The 13,081-nt window shown below is 43.1% G+C and overlaps 1 protein-coding gene across 6 annotated transcripts in view; it reads right to left on the bottom strand.

Annotated features, from left to right (window-relative positions):
• The window catches only part of LHFPL2 (LHFPL tetraspan subfamily member 2), a 184,270-nt gene that overhangs the window by 77,573 nt on the left and 93,616 nt on the right, over positions 1 to 13,081 (bottom strand). The gene's annotated exons all lie outside the window — the stretch shown is intronic.

The raw sequence follows: 13,081 nt of genomic DNA, 5'->3' as shown, positions 1-13,081 counted from the left end.
AAAGTGGGGGAGCAGAATGATGAAGGAACCGGGAAGGTCATTCCTTCGGCCAGCAGGCCCTCCTCCTCGGCCTCGCTGCAGCTCGGAGGAAGCATGACAGAGACTCCACTGTGGGAACCCAGGAGGCAGAGCAGGCCTTGCTCGGGGTGGTCCGAGGGAGTGCAGCCAGGAGAGATGGGGCTGGAGCCAGCCAACACTAAACCCCAACCCATCATGAGGAAAGTATTTCCTCCCCAGAAAAGGCCGCTGCGTCTCCCGAGGGACGGCTGGAAGACTCCCAGCCTGAGTCATTCGGAAACAGAATCTACAAAGCGCTCCGGAGTGTCCCAGGAGAGGATGGTCACGGCTGAGGAAGAGGCTTCAGGACCAAGTGGGCCTTTTCCAGCGCGAGTCCAATGGTTCCCCCACCCCCTGGCTCCTTCCCCACCCACTCCCTGCTCCCACCACACTCCTACCACAGCTGCACTCCTGCCCTTGGGCCTGGGTGGGTAATGGGCCTGCGGTTCCTGCCTCCGCGTAAGCAGCTCCACCTGGCCTTGGGGCTCTGAGACGACAACTGGGCACAACTTCCAAGGAGCTGGTGCAGCCAGGTCCGGCCCAAGCCCCGGGCACGCGGGTCCCGGCGAGGGGCGCCTGCCAGCAGCCTCTCACCAAGGAGGGGGCGCGCTGGGGGGAAGGGGCCCTGCTGAAACCAGGAACTCGGCTAACTAGAGTTGCTCTAGGGAGCCAGCAATAATTAAATCTGCCCTAGGGCGGAGCACGAGGAAGGGGTGACTTGCCCACAGCCGGGCAGTGTCCGAGGCCTCGCTGGCTTGGACGGCGTTATTAAGAACGCGCCCAGAGCCAGGCAGCACCCTGAGAGGTCAGGAGGGCGGCTGAGAGCAGGTGGGCAGGCCCGACCCTCTCCGCAGGCTCACCCAGCCTTTCCGGGGCGGCACCGGCACATCGGCGCTGGGTCGCTGGTTCTGCAGCAGGGTGCCGTTTTCCGGGGCTGTCAATCACACGCCAACACGTGATGTTCTTGCTAACTATTCACCTGAATTATCCAGGGTCTGGAAAATTCCTACCCTGAAATTTAGGTTTAAACCAGAAAAGCCTCACAGAAAGTATCAGATTAGATAGCCATTTCTTTTTTTTTTTCTTTTGGTCTTGTTTCTAAGTTTTTATTAATTGCTACTGTGTATTACTTAACTATTGTTTGTAACAAACCACCTCAAGGGTAAGTGGCTTAAAAGACGGAAACCCAGAAATCCATCAACTGATACATGGATAAACAAACGTGGTATGTTCAGACCATGTAATATTATTGAACTGTAAAAAGAAATGAAGTTCTGATACATGCAACAACATGGATGAACCTTGAAAACAGCATGCTAAGTGAAAGAAGCTAGACATAACAGGGCAAATATAGTATGATTCCATTTATATGAAATATCTAGAATAAGCAAATTCATGGAAAGAGAAAGTAGATTAGCAGCTAGCAGGGGCTGGGGGTGGGGGGATGGGGAGAGGGGAATAAGGAGTTATTGTTAAGGATAGTTCGTTTGTGGTGATGAAAAAGTTTTGATAATGGGAGGTGGTGACAGCACAACATTGTAAATGCAATTAATGCCACTGAACTGTATATCTAAAAACTGTTTAAATAGTAACATTGTAAAATTTTAAAAATTTAATGGCTTAAATCTTAAAAAATACCTACGCATTATATAAGATTCTACAAAGGTTACACGCACAAGGGTAAATTTTCCAGAAACCTACAATCTCCAGATGGGTCCTTAAATGCAGAGAGGCCAGCCTTTCCAGAACTTCAACTAGTTCCACTCCTCCATCCCATATTATCCACAGCCCCTTCCAACATGAAAAAGTTAGAATGGGTATAGCCCAAATACCCTTAAAGAGTGGGAGAAAGATCAAAGGTGATGGTGGAGTTATACAGAGAAGGTAGGGCTTAACAAATAACTATGATTACTGGATCACTGTATTGATATTTCTTTTAGACTCCAGTACTTTAGAGCAGCTAGAAGTAAAAACCTGAAATTATGGAATTGTAACACATACCAAAATCTAAAATCTGACCTACAACGAATTGCTGTGATGTACTTTGAAATTTGATTTTTGTTACGTATGTTATTTTTCACAAAAAAAAGGAAAAAAAAGAGGAGTAGTATAACAGAGAAGATAAGACTTAACAAATGAGTATGACTGCTGAATTATTACACTGATATTTCTTTTGGTCTCTAGTACCTTAGAGCAGCTAGGAGAAAAAACCTAAAGTAGAATTGAAACCCATACCAAACTTCAAAATCTGTTCTATAACTACTTGTTAAAATACACTTGGCAATTTATTGCTTTTTTTTTTGTATGCATGTTATATTTCCCAATAAAAAAAAGTTAAAAAAAAAATTTAATGACTTAAAACAATGATCTATTTTTCCCTCACAATTCTACAGGTTGGCTAGGCAATTCTTCTGGTTTCACCTGGGCTCACTAATGCTTGCTTTCTGCTAGGTCAGCCATACTCTAAGGCCATGAAGACTTCATTCATACTGTCTGTTAGCTGGCTGGGGCACCTCAGCTCTTCCCCACATGGCCTCTCATCCTGCTGTAGGCTAGACCTGCTTCTTCTACAGGAAATCTCAGGGTAGCCCCCAAAGAGGGCAAAAGTGAAAACTGCTAGGTCTGTTGCATTCTAGGCTCTAGAACTCAAACCACATGGCTGCCACATTTCATCAGTCAAAGCAAGTCATAAGGCTAGCTCAGACTCAAGGGGTAGGGAAATAAGACTCCAGTTCTTGGGGGGGAAGGCCTAAAAAGAACTTGTACCCATACTGAATCTACCAACTCAGCATCTCCCCAATTGTGCCAGGTCAACATGAGCTCTGGAGATGGTCATAGAGGGCTGTGAGATCAAAGGGTCCCCAGACAAATATGAAAACAATTTCCCACCCTTGAAGAACCACTGCACACATCAGCCTGTCAAAGACTCTGAAAAGTCCTGTAATGAAAATAGCTACTGTTTAACTTTTTTAATGATTAACAAATACATTTATAGAAATGAGGGAAGACCATTGCCCCATAACACCATTCTAGAAAGCATGGGCAAGAATCAAGATTTTTTGGAACAGTTCTAGTTTAGCATAAGTAGTCTTGCTGTCTTATGTAATGTCCCAGAAATGCTACATAGATGTATAAAATATCCATAACATGTGGAAATACACAATCCTATATGTCCTGAATTTGGGTTATAAAAATGGAGGTCATGAGTTCAGTTCCCAGTGCCCGCCCATGCAAAAGAAAAAAAGATCACCACAGCTCGTGCTCTCTCTCTCTCTCTGTCTGTCTCTGTCTCTCTCGGTAAACAGACATGAAGAAACTACTGCTCAAAAAAATCTTAATTACTCCTGTACAACTTCACTAAAGGCACAAAGGTTTGGGGTCTTTTTCTTCAAATACATATCTTTTGAACACTGACAGGAGTCCTGATTCCCAGAAAATGAACATTAAGATTCCCTGTGACTAAACTTCACAGCGATAGTTTAGAGAAGGCTATTCTTCCTCCAGGAGCTGAGGGACCACTAATAAACCACTCTATTTGCATATTCAATGTCTCTACTTCACACCTGCCTGTTGATCGCCAATCTGTGCCCTCATGTTCAGGGACCAAACTCCAAGCACAATCCTGTGCATGGAGAAAAGTGCCGGGTACACAGTGAAGGCACAATGCAATTCTGGATGCCTATAATCAGACTGAAGGGGCTTCTGTTTACTTACTCTTGTACTGAAGAGCATGACTGAACCTTTAGAGAAGGATCTAAGCATCTGGCTGCTAGAACAGTTTCTTAGAATTGATTAGCCTATGCTCATTCACCGAGGAATTGATTAGCCTGTGCTCATTCATCGAGGGATAATTAGTCACCTCAAAATACTCAGCAATCAGGAAATTGGGAAATTCCTGGGAAAAAAAAGAAGGTAGAATCCAGGGCTTTAGTGGGCCTTAAAAAAAAACACACACACACAAAACCCTCGGTTTTGAGCCAATTAGACTTAAGAAATTCTAACATTTTCTTTTCCTGTCAAATAATTTTTTCTCCAAATAAAAGTTCTTATCTCATGTTGTGAAAATCATTTTCTGGAAGCCCGATTATGATTACAAAGGATGGAATAAAAGTGAATCTATAGAGTGATGGGAAGTTCCGTGATGAAAACACTTCCTGAATGACAAAAAAGGAAGGAGAAATTCTTAAGTGAGCAAGAAGATGACTGTACTGGTCAATCTAAGAAATAAAAAAGAAGGTGACTGCTTGAAAGAGTTCTATAGCCACGCCACTGGAAAGGCTTTCTGAGAAAGGATGAGTGTCAAGGAATGAAGTGCAGTACTGAATTTAAGCAGCATGAATTTAGTCAAGGCCAAGATTCAGAGATGGCAACCCAATCAATCTACCTTTTTTGGGGTTACTGGAGAGGTATCTGGAAATCACTTTCAGTCCTGCTCCTAATTCATCCTGAGTAAAAGCCCTAGGACCTGGACACCACACTAAGTTTACTTTCCCTCTACCAAGGTAGCTATTCCACCAGGAAGAGAAAATAAAGATGTCAATGAAAGGGATTTGCTGGCTAATGTAATATGGAGAGAAATCTGATGCCAACTTTGTTCCCTTTCTCAATCCATGTACTAAAGGATGATCCTAAGATCAGCGTGTTCCTCAAGCATGGTCCAAGGCACCAAAATATCAATGCTGGAAGACAATCCCTGCAGAGGAGAACACACACCCAGTCAATATACTTGTAAACACAGCTGGATATTTCCAGACATGTAGAACACCTGCGGTTTATTAGAAGGATAGAAAAACCCATGGCAGATAGAGGATAAATAACATACTTTATGTATGATATTGACCACCTGCATGAAGCACCTCAATTTCCCCTTCAACACAACATGCGCAGGCCATAGAGGATCACCAATCAGCCACTCAACATGAGATGTCAGTTTCACTACCGGGTGACACAACGGCTGCCTCTTTGGGACTGTGAAGCCCACACAGGTTCTACAAGCTCCATCCATCATCCTGTGCCTTTGTTGTCTCTGGAATGGCAGGATGTTGTGCTGGGAACTTGGACACAAGCCAACAGCCATGGTTCGGCCAGATATGGTGTTCACTTTCGACAGGGTGAGAGAGACGACGAAAGCTGGGGCAAGGCGTCAGGACCTTTCCCAAGCTGCCCTGTTCGGCCTGCCTTTCCAACCTCACAACAACGCCTTATGTTCCAGTCACACCAAACTGCTCACTGCTTCCTGACCACCGGGCACTTTCTCACCTCCTTACCTCTGCTCACACTTGTCTCTGCCTCAACTGCCATGTTCCCTGTTCAGATCCTAGAGAAACCTCATCATCTTTAAGGTCTGCTCTGGCAGAATTAATGGTTCCTTTCACTGTCCTCGATATAATTTGTTGCTATCCTTTCTGTGGTGCTTCTCACAGTGGCAGAGACTCCTCTGCCTGTCCTCTCCCTGCTGGATATGGAATTCTTTAAAACAGAGACATGGCCTACTCTGTTTCTCCAGCACCACGCAGTAGGTCTGAATGATGACATGTCTGGTAGCTTCAAGATCTTACCCCTTGTCCCCAAAGAACATACGGAACAGAGTACTAGAATGCATTCTCCACGTTAAGATGCTCATCGAGGCTTCTGAACTAGAAAAACAGAAAGGAATAGGAAAAAATAAAAAACAAAACACCGAGGGTTTTGTGTGTGTGTGTTTTTTTTTAAGGCCCACTAAAGCCCTGGATTCTACCTTCTTTTTTTTCCCAGGAATTTCCCAAAGTAATGAAGGTAGTTCTGTTCAGACTTGGCTGGCCACAGATTTCCGTCATACTTGTTTTCTTCCACATCTGAGTGCATGGAAAAAATATCTTAATTTCCTTGTGGATCTAGTTTTAACTCTATAGGCTGATTAGTAATGAGGAAACCTCAGCCCTATAAGGAGCCCTGACACTCCAGTCATTCCATTTGTTTTTTTATGGCTCGTCAGGATTTGTTACAGAGCCAAGATGTGTCATTCCGGGAACAACGTCTAGATATCTCTCAGAGAGATTCTCCCCGTATCTTCCATTTCCCATTTCCAGATCAGTGGTATTAAATTGTAAATATCTTTTAAATTCAGGCACTGATATAATCTAAGTTTATTTCACTAGCATTCTCTGCATGTGCTTTGTTTCTGACCGCCAGAGGTACTCCCCCAGGTAAACTTGTCTATAACTGTTAAAACAGTGCAGGCTGTGAACACTCTTGAGGTCCCACCACACTGCCTACCTCCCTATTTCCACACTTGCTAACACCGGGACATGAGGGCTCTGTTTTGGCCCAACCAAGGGGCAAGCCTTAAGTTGTGGCCTTAAGAGCTCTTCTGAGTCAATGACCAAAGGGAGACATCCCAGCTTGCTGGTCCCACAGATGGGATACTTCTGAAGGATTATTTCCCAGAATTCCAGGGATTAAGCCACTAGATACCCAGGGCAGTAACTTTCTCAATACCATCCTGCGCTGGTTTGAAAGGATTATGTGCCCTAGAAAAGCCATGTTTTAATCCTAATCCATTTTGTGGAGGCAGCAATTTCCTTGAATCCCTGCTCTGTTCTGTAGGTTGGGAATTGGATTGGATTATCTCCATGGAGATGTGACACACTCAATTGTGGGTATTAACCTTTGATTAGAGGGAGATGTGACTCCACCCATTCCAGGTGAGTCTTGATTAGCTTACTGGAAACCTTTAAAAAAGGAAACATTTTGGAGAGAGCTAGGAGAACCATGAGAGCCCAAGCAGCCAGAGACCTTTGGAGATGACGAAAGAAATGCCCTGGGGGAGCTTCATGAAATAAGTCTGTCACCATGTGCACCGTGTGTCTTTGTAGTTGAGAGGGAAACCCTGAACTTCATCGGCCTTCTTGAACCAAGTTATCTTTACCTGGATGCTTTAGATTGGACATTTCTATAGCCTTGCCTTAATTTAGACATTTTCAAAGTCTTAGAACTGTAAACTTGCAACTGAATAAATCCCCTCTTTTAAAAGCCGTTCCGTTTCGGGTATATTGCATTCTGGCAGCTAGCAAACCTAGAACGCATCCTTTACCGGCTTTCTTCCCTCCCTTGTTCCCTTAACAACACTTCCTAGGATGAACTCCCAGATGACTGAGTTGCTCTTGAATCCCTGCTGCAGGATCTGCTCTTGGGGAACCACCTAAGAAAAATAACAACACTAAAGCAACTTGTACAGGCAAGCAAAAAAGACCCATGGGGATACCTCATATTCAAGTGTAGTAAATTTTCATAGTAAATAAAGCACTGCCATGCATATTCGTGCTGAAGAACATTTCTATGTCATATTCATAATGAGCCTGGCAACCTCAGGAAGTGACCTGAGCTGTCTTAAATTTCTAGGAATAAGTGTGTTACATGTGTTCTAAAACCTGACTGGATTTCAATGGTTGTTTCCAACTTCCATGGTATTAAATTTCCTTTCCTTTCTTCCCAGTACCATACGTCCAATAAGCTCTGAAAAAACTTATGCCAAGAAAGAATATTTTGCTATTATAATAAAGTCCTCCTATCCTTAGGAGACAACTCACCATATTTTCATTCTCAAAAATATTGCTATCACTCCCTTAAAGAATCTTATGAAAATATTTTCATTTCTTGTCTGAATTCCCTGGGAGGTAAAGTTGAAAAACTAGCTCATAAAGTATAATTCCAATATTATAAAAATAATACATAGTGCAATATGTTAATAATTAAGAACAGAAGAAAAAAATCTCAAGCCCTCAAATAAAAAACCCTTTAACTAAACAAAGCATTGCTCAGGGGCTCTCATTTAAGATTAAGGCAGTTGTCTTAGAGATGAAAGAATGGGGGATGTTGAGGAGGTAACTGATAGCACTTCACATAACCAAAGGCATGGAGGCCGTGAAGGAGGAGAGGGATTGCAGGATGTTGCCTTGGGGTCTGGCTTGGGCAGCTGGTGGACAGAGGTTGCTGTTCTAGTTTGCTAGCTGCTGGAATGCAATATACCAGAAAAGGAATGGCTTTTAATAGAGGAAATTTGATGATTTGCAAGTTTACAGTTCTAAGGCCAAGAAAATGTCCCATTTAAGACAAGTCTATAGAAATGTCCAATCAAAGGCATCCAGGGAAAGATACTTTGGTTCAAGAAGGCGATGAAGTTCAGGGTTCCTTTCTCATCTGGAAAAGCATGTGGCAAACATGACATCATCTGCTAGCTTTCTCTCCTGCCTTCCTGTTTCATGAAGCTCTCTGGAAGGCATTTTCCTTCATCATTTCCAAAGGTCGCTGGCTTGTGGACTCTCTACTTCTCACATGGCTATGTCATTCTCTGCTCTCTCAGAATCTCTCACTTTCTCCAAAATGTTTCCTCTTTTATAGGATTCCAGTAAACTAATCAAGACCCACCTGGAATGGGTGGAGACATGTTTCTACCTAATTCAATTTAACAACCACTCTCGATTAAATCACATCTCCAGGGAGATGATCTAATTAAATTTTGAACATACAGTCCTGAATAAGAATTAAGAAACGGCTGTCTTTGCAAAATGGGATTAGGATTAAAACATGGTTCTTCTAGGGTACCATGAAATCATTTCTTTCAAACCAGCACAGAGGTGGAGGTCTTTTTTACTGGAAAAGGGAATCCAGGCCCCAGGTTTCAGGGATAGGGGTGTAGGTTCACTTCGGGGCATGTGGTATTAGAAGTGCCAGTGGCAGTGGGGGAAGACCCCCAGCAGGCACTGGCAGCATGGGTCCGCAGCGAGGAGGAGGGACTTGGCCTGGAGTGGTCAGGCTATCACTCACAGACAGCTGAAGCCATGGAATGACTAGGTCATTCAGAGAAAGTAGGGAGGTGAAGCAGACAGCGGGGCCAGGGAGTACCTGAAAATAACAATTAAGGAGCAGGCAAGAGAAGAACAGACAGTCAAGCAGCCTGAGAAGAAACAGTTATGAGAAGAGAAAGAGAAGAATCACTTCATGGGGTCAACAGACACTCTATTATGAGCCAACATGCTGTATCTGTTTGTTATTACCATTCTGTCAATAGGAATTACACTTCCTATGACTGGACAGGGAATTAGCAGTGCCAGGTCAGGATGCGTGAGGACTGGGGTGGCCACAGGTTTGGGAGGTGGGTAGGGGAGCTCACTGGGCTGATTTTCCAGATGCTGGAAGTCACGACCCGGCAACCACATGAGATCCAGGTGTGCTCTGACACTCCCACATGCAATTCCCTCTCAAATGCAGGTCAGTATATGCAATCCACAATTACTGAGCAGCCAGTATGTGTGAAGTTATGCATCCTAATAAAACTTTCTAGGGAAATGGGACAAGGTCATGTTAATATTTAACAGTATAAAGAGAAAAATCAGAAAACTCAAATGCAAAAAAATAGATCAAAGCTCACATACCCTAAGACAGAATAGTCAACCATTAAAATGCTTTTATTGACAAGGAAGTTTTAATGACTTGGACAAGGGTTTATAATATAATATTAAATAAATAGTAACTGAATATAAAGTTGTAAACAGAGTAAGAGCTCAACTATGTAAAGAAAAAACTGCACAAAAGAGAAGTTGTGCTTTCTTGGGAAGCTGGCCACTAGATTAACAGTGGTGACAACTAAGAGAACTGATTATCTTTTTCTTATGAATTTGGATTATTTTGATAACGGGGGGGGGCATATAAACACCTTGTGACAATTCTCATCTAGCCAAAACAGTAAGTCTATAAGGGTCTATTGCTCGGCTTTAAGAGTTTATTAGTGTTGGGAGAAAACTGAGGTGTGACCCTTGGGCAAGTGAAAAACTATCTTCACTTTGAAATGTACGAATGAAATAAATATGCCAGCGTAAAACAGAGAATACCACAGCAGCTGAAAAAACAATACTCCTTTTAGTTTACCCAAGTAAATTTCTCCGTGACCAGCCTCTTACCGACATGCCTTCTAGTTTCCGGATGGGAAGGCACACACGTAATGAGGTGGGGCCTAAATGACCAGAGAACTGGCTACCCTGACCTTGAAGAATGACGGCGAATCCATGAAAGGACTTGACCACACCCTAAGCTGACTGTGCCTTCCCAATCCACTGCCATTCTATGAATGTTAGGAGAAAAACGGACTGAATTTTAACTGAATCGTGGATGTAGTTTGAAAATGAAATGAGCAGAGAGAAACGTAGCAGTGAAGCAACAAAAGGTAAACCAGCTCTTTCAGACGAGTCACACTGGATTTCTAAAGCAGATTTTCAGTCGTATTTGTCTTTGTTACCTGATGACTTAGCTGTGAGGTGGAAATGTGTCCATTTCCCTAAACAACTTGTACAGAATAATTTTGATTAGAATCATGTACATTTCCAAGCCCCTCCGAGCTTGCCAACTAGCTTTAAGAATTTTTTCAGAGACTGCTTTGGGATGGCACCATAAGATGTGGAGACTGGAAAGCAACCGCGTCTTTATAGGTTGCTTGGCACTGCAGGCCTTTAGCAAACGCTCAGGGTCTCACTCGTAGCTCAGAGGAGAGGCTGACAGCAGGAGTGTCTGGAAGGACTACTGGACTTTTCCCTTTCTGACCCTTCACCCAACCCAGCATGAGAGCATAAGACCCGAACTGCCCCTAGGAAGAAGTTTACAATGGCTTTATTTTGGTGATTGAATTAATCCAAAGGGGGAGTTGATTAAATCAACATTTTAATGCAGAGGAAGTTAGTTTCAGTTAGGAGGTCATGATGAAGTTTCAAAGAGTAGAGAGGGTCTTGACTGGGGACAGGTCTCAACTTCAGAGATGTGCTACGACTTTCTCTAGTAGTAAATCAGGATTTCTTTAGTTTCACATGGGATTGAAAAAGAAGAATACTAAATTAAAACATACACAGCTACCACTCACCTATATATTAACAACTTCAAATAAAAGCATACATATATTTTATAGTGAGGTTGCGGGGTACACCTCTGCATCTTCTCAGTATATGTTCACTCACTTAAATTCAGTAATCTTTCTTTGAAAGAGCAATTTAAAAACTGGATCATCAAAGTTTAAAAAAAATGCTTTCTATATAAAATTCCTGGCCATTTCTTCCTGTAAAAGGAATGGTAACAGGAATTACCAACTGGAACCAGAACTAACTACTGGACGACTTACACAGAGCCTCTTTCATAGACTTCAGTATACCACCACAATAAAACCATACCTTTATTGACGTGAGGTCCAGAACACCTCAGAGCACTGGGGAGAGGACCAAATTCACAGTCAGAAGGACAACTCCGGCCAAATCAGCACTGAGAAAAGGTCCTTTGCACTTAGGGAAACACCCATTCTTCTTAAGCCCCCAGCTTCGCCTCCTCTCCCAAAGCAGATGACTTTTCTTCCTACTTCTCAGAACACTGAGGTCCCGACATTAGAATTCTCGAAGCATTTATTCCTTGTTCTTGGAGCTTACCGATGACAAGCCGCCCTTCCTGTGCCAGCGCTGCCTCTGTTCCTGACCAAAGTTAACCCCAAGGCTTTCTATCCCCCAGACACTGGCTCCCTGCCTGCCCGGCTCTCGCAACCCTTTCCTTCAGCCCTCATCCTTTCTTCCCAGTGACACTTTCCCACCTGTCCTCCGGGCAACCTGCCACCAGTGCTACCTTCCTAATACTCACCACCACCCCCTGCTTAAAAGAATCTTTGTGGCTTCTTAAATTATAAGTGGATCATACCCAAAACTCCTTTACCAATTGGAAGTAATATTTAAGACTGCATTCATTCCTCCATTCACCAAACATTTACTGAGCACATATAGTCTCCCGGGCAACTATAATGTATCACACTGTTCTTCAGAGAACACTGTGAAACCCAGATGTATGGTCTCATCGTCATTTAACCCCCATCCATTCAACCAGTATTCAACGCACTGCACACTGCACCAGACACCAAGACCATAACAAAACCCGCAAACTCTGCCCTCCTGAGTTTCCAGTCAATCAAGAGAAGCAACTTTTCTGGGACAAGCATGGGTCCAGCTGGACTTCTTTACCAGAAAAAAAAGTGGAAAAATGAAAAAAATTGCAGTCACTAAGTTTTTAACATACTTAATTACTTCGATTTGCTTTCTTTATTAAGTCTTGAAAACCAATCTATTTTGACTTTATTTGATCATTTTCCTATCCAAAGACCATATATTTGGTACCCTTTTCCCTCAGTAAAGGGGAAAAGTGCCTCCCCGCTCCTATTAACTGCTTAAAGGTGACAGTGTAAATTAATTCTGTACTCTAATACTGGGATTTAAGAACCTCCATGTCATAACACTTAAACGCCGTGTGATGAAAAGCCACTTTGCCTTAGCTAAAGATTCTTCATGACATTTGATAAAAGTTTCTATTCAATACAGAAACTTCAATCCTGCTTAATTCCAAGACCAGAAACCAGACTTTCCCACTCACTTACTCACTCTTGAGAAGTATGGGGATGGCAAAGTATTCACGACGTTTGTCACGTGAAACCATAGAGGTGTCACAGATCAAGCAGTTACAGGGGAAGAATCTAAACAAGGAAGGGGGCTGGTGTTTATTGACAGCAACTACACAGGAAGGGACCAGAGAGATGAGGGAACCTCTCCACATCACCTTCTAAGTGACAACGCCAGGACTCAAACCCTAACCAGGCTGATTCTCAATCAAATGCTCTCCTCACCGCCTCTTAGAAAGCATGTCAGTGCCATGCAGTGAAACAAATACACTGATAACATGAAGTAATTTATCTTCTCTTATTTCATATGTACATTAACGACAATGTAAGAATCTAGCCGGCAACTTTTCCCTTGGAATATACCTCTATATCTCTGGTTTCATGGCTAGAAGAGAACACTCACTCACTATGGCAATTAAGTCATTTTCTCCTAGATGATCAGTTAGTTCCTAAATCGATCTCCTGGGGCCTTACAACATGTGGACCTGGGCACACAGTACCTGTCTCATATCTCAAAGTCACCAATCATCAAGGAAACACTTGATATTTAGCTGAAAACTACAGTGCGGCTTC

The sequence above is a fragment of the Tamandua tetradactyla genome, chromosome 21 (assembly GCF_023851605.1).
Source record: "Tamandua tetradactyla isolate mTamTet1 chromosome 21, mTamTet1.pri, whole genome shotgun sequence".
NCBI lineage: Eukaryota > Metazoa > Chordata > Mammalia > Pilosa > Myrmecophagidae > Tamandua > Tamandua tetradactyla.
This window is presented reverse-complemented; position numbering and strand designations above follow the sequence as displayed.